Raw genomic sequence first — 10,981 nt, forward strand, 5'->3', positions numbered from 1 at the left:
CTTAGTATTAATTTATTAGTTATTTTGGTAGAATTTTGATAATTTGTTATGTATTTTCAATGTAGGACATTTGATTTCCTCTGGAGCAAAAAGTAACCAAACAGATAAATTTTGGAGTGATTCTAATTGGAGGATGTTCGTGAGTCTTTCAAGATAGATTGTGTCAAAATTCCTGATTTTTCTACCAAACCGTTTGACCTTGGCAATGAAATAAAGACCCAGTGCGCAGCTTTCCCAGATTGACGTTTCTAGACGTTTCGGGTATTTTGAAGGTCAATATGGTATATTTTGAGAAAGATTCCTTCTGAGGATTTGTTAGGAACGTCTCAAGCTTTAAAAAGAGATATTTTGAAACCAAATCGGAGTTTATTTGGTTGATCAAAAGATGGATTTTCTCTGCAGTCCGAATTTCAGTTTAAATAGGAAGCCTTTTACTTCCTAATTATCTTATTCTATTATGTTTCCTAGTTTTTAGAAGACCTTTTCTAATAAGGATTTTATTTCGTAGTAGTATAAATAAGGCTATTTAGCCATTAGAGATAAAAGAGAAGAACGCTTATACTTTGGAGAACGCACTACTTTGTATTTTCAAGGTGTTTTTTATCCATATTCTTAATAATATTTTGTTTTATGATTGTTAGTAACTAGTTTCGTTTGCTAGGGCGAGGCCACGAGCCTTAGAAAGGATATGTAGTCTCTTTTCAATTTACTTGTGATATTATGCATGCAAGTTTTGAATTATTAATCACCGGTTTAAATTATCTAATTGTCTTGATGATTAACCGCCATTAGGATATTTAGAAAAGTAATTTGATGCAATTTTGGCGGTGAGCTGTCCCTGAAACTAACTAAGGCTTTTTGTGGTTAATATGTGTAACTTCTTAGGATGGACGACACGTCTTAAGGGTTATATGGTTTTTCATAAAGTTTTCACAAAACTTAATGAGTCTTGCATGTTCACATTCGATCTGGACATCACGGACGGGTTGCATGTTAGATATACGTTGTTGGAGGTTCCAAGTAGGGCATATTTTAGGAAAACCTAACCTTCAAAATATGCATAGGTAATTCATAAGTAATTGGAAGAACTACGTATGATTGTTAAGATGACGGCGGAACCCTAGTGCTCAAATTTATTTTCAAAACTATTTTCTTTTGTTTTCTTTACTTTGCCAATTTATTTAGTTATTTTTAATTAAATTAATTTTTAATATTTTAAGTCATAAAATCAACCTCTTCCAAACTTTGTTTTCAAATTATTAATTAAGATTTGGTATTTACATAAATTATTCAGTCAAACCCTGTGGATAACGACCTTACTCGAGCTGCTATACTACGATAACCTTATACTCTTGCAAGTATTTTTAAGTGTTTTTATTTCTACTTTTGCAGGTGGTAAAATCCTTATTAAGAAATTAGAACCCACGACCACAAGGTTATCGTGAATTTCTTAATAGGGATTTTACCACCAATCCAAATAACCTGTTCTAAAAATTTTAAAAAATAAAAAATAAAAAATAAAAGTAATTTGGACCCGTGGACTTGGTCCGAATCGGCCCGTTTAAAATGGGCTTGGTTAGGTCCGGTTTCAAATCTCAAAATTCATATACCCAGCTCGGCCCGGCCTGCTGCATTTTAAAACGGGTCGAGTCCGGTTCCTACAAATTTGGGCCCAGCCTGGCACATGCCCACCCCTAGGTGTGAAAGTGCAAATTTTAAAAGTATAACTCATGAATTATTGCCTAAGCAACGATAAATAGAAAATACTCTGCTGTGGGATTAATCTTCACCATATCCATTTGTTCTAACGCTTAAAATAATATATGGATATTAACTTAAAAAGAATGAACATTTTTATTTGACTCAAAAATTAAAAATCTAAAATTTCTTATTTCCCACCCCCCAAACTTATATCACACATTGTCTTCAAGGTGTGGAAAATAGAAGAAAAGCAAAAATAAACTAAAACATCAAACAAAAATAAACAACCACCTTAATTGACTAGAAATAGAAAGACGAAAAATAAAACAAAAGACAAAGCACAACAAACTATAAAATGATACCAAACGAAAAATAAAATAAAGGGAATGGAAGTGTGGACATAACTGGGTTCGAACCTGGGACACGAGAGCATCAAAGAAAGCGCTGAAAAATAAAAACCCAAAAGTGCCGCGGTGCTGGATTCGAACCCGTGACCTAATAGAACAACATGAGGCGCTGAGCCTTTTACAAACCACACGCGCAAGCCTTAACGTGAAAAGAAACCTAGCAATTCACTATTTAAACTCAGTTATCAGTTCTCTTGTGTCTTCTGCTTATTTTTGAAAGAAAATTAATAAAAATGGTTTGAAAATTTTGAGTTTTAACAATAAGGACAAAATAAAGGGTAAAATGAATAGTACCAGTATTGACCTTTTAGTGTAAAAATATAATTTTTCGTTAAAATAAATAATACGAGAAGTTTTTCCTTAAAGTTCGTATTTTTAAATTAGAGCAGTTGTTCCTCTCCCTCTAGAATCTTCAAAACCCAAAAACACAAACCTAGCTGCAGCCTCCATTTCTCTCAAAATCAAAATTATATCTCGAAATTCCATCGTCAAACCCAACTAACACCAAAGTCATCATCTAACTCGAGTCCAATCTTCTTTCTCTATTCATTGCTCTGAAGGCAAAAATGGAGATCCACCCCCAAACTTCTGATCATGGTTGGTGTCGACCCACTTAGAGGTAAAAATGTATGATTCTCTAAATTCAATTTCAAGTCTAAGCTTAGATTAGGAAAAATTAGAAGATGAATGTCTGATGTATGTGTGCTCCCTGTGTAGGAGCTGCAGAATGCCGACCCAACATAGCAAACAACGATAAATGTCTGGAGTCATATCATAAAGAAAACTATATTACAACACCAAGGTAATCACTTACCAGACGATGACATCACTACTCGAGAACTAGGGTTCTTCTGCAACTCTACACTCCTGGAAACGACTCAATCAAATGGGGTTGAATATCTGATTGCTTGCGTATAAATATAGTGAGAGAGCAGTGACCCAACTTTATACCATAAGCGATGGACTTCAATAAGGACAGTTCCCATTATGTGATCCTTAGCAAACTAACCATATCACCGCAAGTAAGTGGCCTTTTACCACAATGGTGGAAAGATATTGAACCCTTACATGATGACGTGGGTTCAAATCTCGTCAGTGGCTAATCAAACATCTTATCAAACAAAATCTATCATTTGACAAAACCATATCACTGCGAAACCCTAGTAAACATATCAACTAGATATAGTCCTAGTTCTATCAAGATTGCTTGAGGCTAACAAGTAACAACCTAGTATACAACTCCGACAAGCCATACCACATTGTTAAACTTAATCTCCTTATCATTCCAAATTACCTTTACACGATAAACAAGTGTTTGCTCAATCTCTATAGTAAACATATCAACTAGATATAGTCCTAGTTCAATTGTCACATCCCGGCCCGGGGCGGATCACTTCCCGGGCCCGCTCCACCATCGTAGCACGATATTGTCCACTTTGGGCTTACCATTCCCTCACGGTTTTGTTTTTGGGACCTCACGAGCAACTTCCCAGTGGGTCACCGATCATGGGATTGCTCAAGCCCCCTTCTCGCTTAACTTCGGAGTTCCCATGGAACCCGAAGCCAGTGAGCTCCTAAAAGGACTCGTGCTAGGTAGGGTTGGGAATATACATATAAGGATCACTCCCCTGGGCGATGTGGGATGTTACAATCCACCCCCCTTAGGGGCCCGACGTCCTCGTCGGCACACACGCGGCCAGGGTTAGGCTCTGATACCAAATTGTCACATCCCGGCCCGGGACGGACCACTTCCCGGGCCCACTCCACCACCGTAGCACGATATTGTCTGCTTTGGGCCCCAACCACGCCCTCACGGTTTTGTTTTTGGGAACTCACGAGCAACTTCCCAGTGGGTCACCCATCATGGGATTGCTCAAGCCCCCTTCTCGCTTAACTTCGGAGTTCCCATGGAACCCGAAGCCAGTGAGCTCCCAAAAGGCCTCGTGCTAGGTAGGAATGCGAATATACATATAAGGATCACTCCCCTGGGCGATGTGGGATGTTACATCAATCGAGATTGCTTGAGGCTAACAAGTAACAACCCTAGTATACAACTCCGATAAGCCATACCACATTGTTAAACTTAATCTCCTTATAATTCCAAATTATCTTTATACGATAAACAAGTGTTTGCTCAATCTCTATAGAACTTACAGGAGTCTGATTCTTGTTTTGGTTAACTTTTTAACTCTTAGTCACTACGAGCCTACAACGAGGAAAGAGATATTTCCTCGCCAACAATCCATCGACAGCGAGAAAACGTTTTCTCACAAAATATTTTAATTTCTCACTATAGTAAGGACAAGTTTAGTGATCAAAATCGGGTCTGTTTTTTAAAGGAATGGATAATATCCTTGCCAAAAGTGTTCTATAGACGACTTTGTTGTAGTGAGTCGAACTAGATTTAATTAATGAAAGCTCTTTCATTAAAGAAAAGAGAAAATCTTAGAGCAAAACCGATTAATAGTTGCATGGTTGGCCTAGCTACGTTTAGTAAAAATAAATGTAAAGTCACATACATGATCTTTCATCATTTCAAGGAAACTTCTAAAGTTATAATATATATAGAATCTAGCTCGAGCTGTTGAGAGAAAATATGAGTTGTTGACGAGCTTTATGAGTTGATAATATCAATGTTCAAGTTTTGAAAACATGGTTGAATATTTAAACACTTTTCATATTTTTTCCAGTTGAAGATTAGTGAAAGGATGGAAAACTGTTATTACATTTGCACCCATTTTGAAGCTCTCGAGGTTTCTTCAATGGGGAGAGAGAGAGAGAGAGAGAGAACAGTGAACAAGAGAAAAGTTAGGCGTGGTGCATCAGTTTGTGAAAAAAAAAAAAATAATAACGTTTTAAAAAATAGCTTTTCATTTTGAAAAAAAAAATGTTTTTATGGTTAATCCACGTGACACTATATGATTCAATAGTTTATACATTTATATGTCACATCAGCACACTAACATAAAATTTGATTGAAATTTAAAGGAATTATCAAATTGATTTGCGAGATTCTTGCTCTTTCAAGCTTTTATCCCTCTCTCCTTTCTCTTGGTTGAGGTCCTTTCTGGTTGCTCTGGGATCTCATCAAGCGTCAGTTACCACGAGCTAGGGTTCGAATCGGTCTCATCGTGTAGTTAAATCGAACATGCAATTGCCCACATTTTGATAGCTTCTTTTTTTTTTTTTTTTTTTTATGGTAATTACCTAATTTATGAATGAAGTACTTAAAGTGTTAGAAACGAAATTTGGTAGTGACTCTGATTTAATTTCTGGTTAAAAGATTGATTGCCTTAAATTGCACACCATTCTAAAATCCATCATAAGATACTAGTATATTTCAAAGGGATTATTCTTAGTTATAAGATTAACGTAGCCATTCCCTGATTAAGTACAATAGATGTCTCTATAAAGGATTAATAAAAATAAAAAAAGTATAAAAAAGTAAAAAGAAAAACGGGTTTTTCTCAACAAATGGCTAGCCTGAGACAAAGTTCAGGATTCTGACACATAAACATTGTACTCAACAATGGCATCTCCCGTATTAGCATCAAACCAAACCGTATGGGCTAAGGCATAACCTCGAGCAAACCTAAACTGCCCAGTGCCTCCAACAACTGGCATCTCTCTCACATCATTCAGGACCGGATTCCTCCCGAGAATGCTAATGCTACTCCCCTTGTACTTGCCTTCCACGAAAACAAAATTCATGACCATAAGGAGTGCAAATTCATCTGCTTGTTGTGAAGCAACTGAGTAAAACCCTTGTGCTCTTCCGATGAGCTTGGAGGCACGGTCTTGCTCTTCAGTCAGTGCATTATCGATCATCATAGTGCTGCCAAAGCCTGCAGCGGTACCATTTGGTGGCCCAATAATTCTAACAGAGGTTGGGTTTTTGCCACCAAGGATGTCATGGAAGAAAAAGTGGAGGTGGCTTAAGTTTTCTGTTTTCCCGTCGGATCTGACGAATTGCCTGATTAGAACTCCATCAATGGAAGAGAGAAAGGTTGAGCAGAGGATGAAGATAGAGTAGTAGAGAAATGAAGACATATTAGTCTCTCTAGCTAGCTAGTATGTCACTCTGTGTGTGTGTGTGTGTGTGTGTGAGAGAGAGAGAGAGAGAGATATTAGACTTGTAGTAAGATATGTGGTATGTGGTCACTACAAAAGAGGAGGAAGAGGACAAGTTTTAGAAGTTGTTAATATGTCCAAAGTGTGAGATTGAGAATATATATATCTCGTTTACAAAAATTCTATCGTGCTCCGGAGTATCTTATATTCCGAGTTTTTTAATTGTTAAATATTATTTATTGTGTGTTTTAGCTACAAAACTGCTAAAATTCTTGAGTAACCAATACTCCAGAGTATCATATATAAAAAATCCCATCATGCTTAATTATATAATTAATGGTTGGTCTGGTTGATGCATTTTCAAGCAACCACTGCTTTTTGTTGGGTCTACGAGAGTGTTTGGCTTTTAATTGCTTAACACAACATGGAGAGCTTGAATCCTTTTTAAGCAAAGAAAGATTGGAATCCATTGATGGCTAACCAAATGTCAAACATTACTTGTAACTTTGAAATTTTGTTTTTAGGAATCGAAAGACATGAGTTTGGTGTTCGGTTATAATAAGGTTATGTGAGACTTAAGTTATGCCATGTACATGATGATGACCCCGAAAACAATGATAACAACAATTGATTTTTTGTTTGGGCCTGCTTTTACGCTTGAGCTTAATATCAAATATCTATTGCATTAAGTAATTAGCTTGAGATTGAGCACAAAAGATAACATGAGCCCTAGACTTATATTATGTTCTGAAAGGAATGAATAATATGCAAGTCAAATTATGCACTCTGATATTTTATTACTCAAATTATGCATTATGTTATCAATTTTTATATTTTATTATTCGTTTTGGATATATTTTATTCATTTTTTTTTATATAAAGCATACAATTTTATATTAAAAAGGATAAGCATAGTAGTACATGTACCAAAAATTTCGAGAATATTCAAAACATATAAATTATATAAATTTTTGAAATATGTTTCGAGAATTTTGAGATTACTCTAATTCCAAAATTTTATAACAAAAATTAAAAGGAATTATTATTATCACTCCAAAAATCTCATTTTACACTCCAAACTTTCTATATTAGGAAAGAAAAATACACTTTGTAAGGAGTATAAAATGAGATTTTTGGAGTGCCAATAACGCTTCCCAAGTTAAAAACGTTGTTTTCAATTGAATGAGCCCTAAAATCACCCCTACCCGAAACAAAATAATAGTACATAAGATTATATCTTTTTTTTTAATGGGCTACTCATTAATAAACCCTCGACTAGTCAAAAACCCTACGTACTGGAGGAACACTACTATAACATGGTGAGGTGGAAGAGAGGGCAGTCGGAGTCGCAGTCGCAGAATTTATCCACTAGGATGGTGAAACGGAAGTTGGAAGACGAATCGACAACAACCGAAGAGAAAACAGAAGATGATGACACGGATAATGCCATTATACCGTCCCCGCCGAATGTTGAGGTCCGGGCAACTTTTATTGTAGAAAATGCTTCTCTGAGGAAAGGCATCGTTCGAAAGGTACAGGAGAAACTCTTCAAGCAAATATTTCTTTAATATTCCAGTAAAAAATTAAATTTGAAACTTTTTAATTAATTTTTTTTTTAGAATTATATTTCCTCAATTTCATTTTTATTCCTCAGAGGTGGAAGATTCTAGATTCAGAGGAAGACGCTGACTTCCTCAAACAAAAGAAAGATGTGAATGATTATAGGACTGGAGTTGTCTACCAGATTTGCTCTTGAGCTATAAATTAGACGTTACATTGATACATTTTTATGTCATTTGAACTCCAACTCAATGTCATAACTTTTTTATAGTATAGCGATAGTGTTATAGACAGGAGAGAGTCGGTGGAGATTGAACCCACACTAGGGTTTATAGGCATGATGTTTCTTTTCACCACTATGGTAAAATGTCATCTACAGCTCAAAGTCATAACTTTTGATAAACTATAACTTGCTTGATTAGACTTGGGAGTTATATTCTTTGGTTAATGAAAATCCTTATTTATAGTTGGTTAGGTTTCTATTTGAAACTCAAACTAATGGAGTTATATTATTAGGTCAATGAAAATACTTATAAATAAATGAAAAAGTAATTGATAACTATAAGGTGTTGATATCATTGTTGAAAAATATCAGTGACAACTTAGTGAGTTACTGATACAAATTCCGCCGACGATTTGTACCAGAGAATTTCTGGATGCATAGAAGGACCCTAGCTTTGCAAATTTAGGGTCTAAATAGATCCATCCATTTGTTTATATGAGAGGAAAATTTAATTCCAAACCTTCATTTTTCTGAAGTAACTTTTGGATTATATTAACATATCAAGACAGTAAAGTCCAATTAAACAATTTATACTGTATCATTCTATCATTCTATCCTTACAGACCTTTAAATTATAATATCATCAACCATAAGTTCATTCATTGGAATTGAGATTAGCATAGGCTTACTGTATGCCACCAAGGTTTTAGCATTGGATCATGCATGTCTTACTAATACGTAGTCTCTGTTTTCTTTTTCTTTTACTGTGTTTAATTTATAATTCATGATTTTAAGTGTTTTACCCGTCCAGGCTCTTCGTTCGATTTTTGATAGCAAACTTAATAAAGCTGGTATGGTACGAGCTGTGTATGTAAAAACAGATAATGGAGTGTTATTTGAGATTAAACCCCATGTCCGTTTACCAAGAACGTGTAGGCGCTTTTGTGGAGTCATGCGTAAGTTAGCTTCTACTCCTAGTCGTTTTATATTCACCTTTGCACCATTCTGCCTCTTCAAAATGTCATGGAACTTACGAATTGCTTTGTATTTTGACTTCTGCAATTTCTAAAGTGGAGTTACTAGATAAAAAATGCATACGGACCAAAGATACAAATGAAATTCTTATGCGCGTCATTGCGGAACCTGTAAACCCGACATTTACGAGTCAACTCTAGTGTAGTAGGTGAGCATTGCCTACCTTTATTTAGCATTCTGAGCTTACTGATGACTATGTTAATTCTGCCAGTGATGAATTGAATCTTGTTTTTGTGGTATGTTTGAGATTCTAAATTCCAGTTCATAGGTCTCTAATTCATGCTCCGTTTTGTATGTGAAATTTGAAATCCCCGTAACGGCTTTTTATACATGTTCAGGTGGGTGCAGAAACCCATGGGAAGATCAATGAGTATACAGATGATTTTATATCAGGTAATTTGTACTTGAGTTATTTGATAGTATGGTTTTTATAGAAGAATGGAGGAAAAATACTCTTTTAAAATTCTAAATGTCGATTTGAATAGATATGTTAAAACACTAAGATGGTTTATGTGAACTTTAGAGCTTGCAAATGTGATTTTTGGTGGTCTAGTATGAATTCTTGAGTACAAAAGAACAGCGATCGAAGGATTTTTTGCAATGTAGGAAACCTGAATCTTATCAAAACTGGAGAGCAGATGGTTGACACAAGTAGATACTGTAATTTCTTAAGTGTTATAGTGTATTAAACTTTGTTAAGTGTCATGCTCAGTTGTACACAAAACTGTTTCTCGTCTGGTTATGTTTTCTTCTTCCAGTTTACGTATTGCTTTACTCTTCTATGTCATGCTGGTCTATATCTTGCCGGAATCTTTTAATAATATCTTAATGTTGCATTTGTTTGCCTCTGCAGTTTCAAATTATCCATTGAGTGCAAAAGGCTGCATAGGGTTGATTTGCGAGTCGTTGGAGCATAAATGGAAGATCTTTTGAGTCATATATATCTAAGTTATTAAATACTAATTAAGATTTGTAAAAGCGCCGAAGATATCTAAACATGAGTATTAGCTCAAAAAAAAAAAGAAAAAGAAGGGTGGTTATTCAATTTGATGAAGTCAATTTCTTCGACACTGAAAGGTAGAGGCCAGCACAATACTAGTAAAGCCAAGTTGAGCTGATTTCCATCACTGCTGAAAATAACTAACTTGTTGATCGTCGTCATCAGTTCTCGGTGTCAAATGCATCTATCAGGTATAGAAATTTCTGATTTGAATTATGTTACATTTCCTATCTGAAAGTCTTATACTTATACACAATAAAAGAAAGCGTTACACATGTGCAACAGCACAGCAACATTCCCTGCTGTCCAGGTGCAAACGCACAGCCAGCACACAACACAGGTGCAACAGCAATAATAAAATGACCTCCCTGCTGTCCATGAGTCAATAATCACATGTCCTCCTTGCTGTCTTTCCTTTATGGCAATGATGACTATAATTGTAATGATGGCAGGTACATACACCCATGCTTGCCGACTAGGATTCTGCACTGCATGTGGAGCATCAAATCATGGAGTGGATGAACCTGCAGATTGACTTGGGTTAACAGCCCCCCACAAGCGAACAGGTGGGGGAACAACTGGAAGCTTGGAGACAAGAAACTTAAATCGTGAAGAAGAGAGGCCTTTAGTAAAAATGTCAGCAAGCTGGTCTTGAGAACACACATAACTTACTACGAGCTGTTTTCGAACCACCTTTTCACGAACATAATGGTAGTCGACCTCCAGATGCTTAGTGCGCGAGTGGAAGACTGGATTGGACGCCAGGGCAATTGAGGAAATGTTGTCACACCAAATGGTTGGTGGAACCAAATTTAAATGAAGATCTTTGTAGAGAGACCTTAACCATGATAATTCTGCAGCAGTATAAGCTAACTGGCGATACTCCGCTTCTGCACTCGAACGTGAAACGGTATTCTGCTTCTTTGAACTCCAGGAGACAAGATTAGAACCCAAATAAACACAGAAACCACCCGTAGAATGACG

At 36.0% G+C, this 10,981-nt stretch overlaps 2 pseudogenes across 1 annotated transcript; one reads left to right on the top strand and one right to left on the bottom strand.

Annotated features, from left to right (window-relative positions):
- Window positions 1–4,870: 4,870 nt before the first annotated feature.
- LOC137733526 (uncharacterized) lies at window positions 4,871–10,149 on the top strand (annotated as a pseudogene). Its single transcript, XR_015963889.1, has 7 exons — window positions 4,871–4,900; window positions 7,520–7,711; window positions 7,834–7,935; window positions 8,774–8,918; window positions 9,034–9,233; window positions 9,336–9,390; window positions 9,851–10,149. The product of XR_015963889.1 is annotated as an uncharacterized LOC137733526 (transcript).
- On the bottom strand, window positions 5,445–6,285 carry LOC137733168 (dirigent protein 22 pseudogene; annotated as a pseudogene).
- Window positions 10,150–10,981: the final 832 nt, after the last annotated feature.

The sequence above is a fragment of the Pyrus communis genome, chromosome 7, assembly GCF_041283825.1.
Source record: "Pyrus communis isolate YQ-2024b chromosome 7, ASM4128382v1, whole genome shotgun sequence".
Lineage (NCBI taxonomy): Eukaryota > Viridiplantae > Streptophyta > Magnoliopsida > Rosales > Rosaceae > Pyrus > Pyrus communis.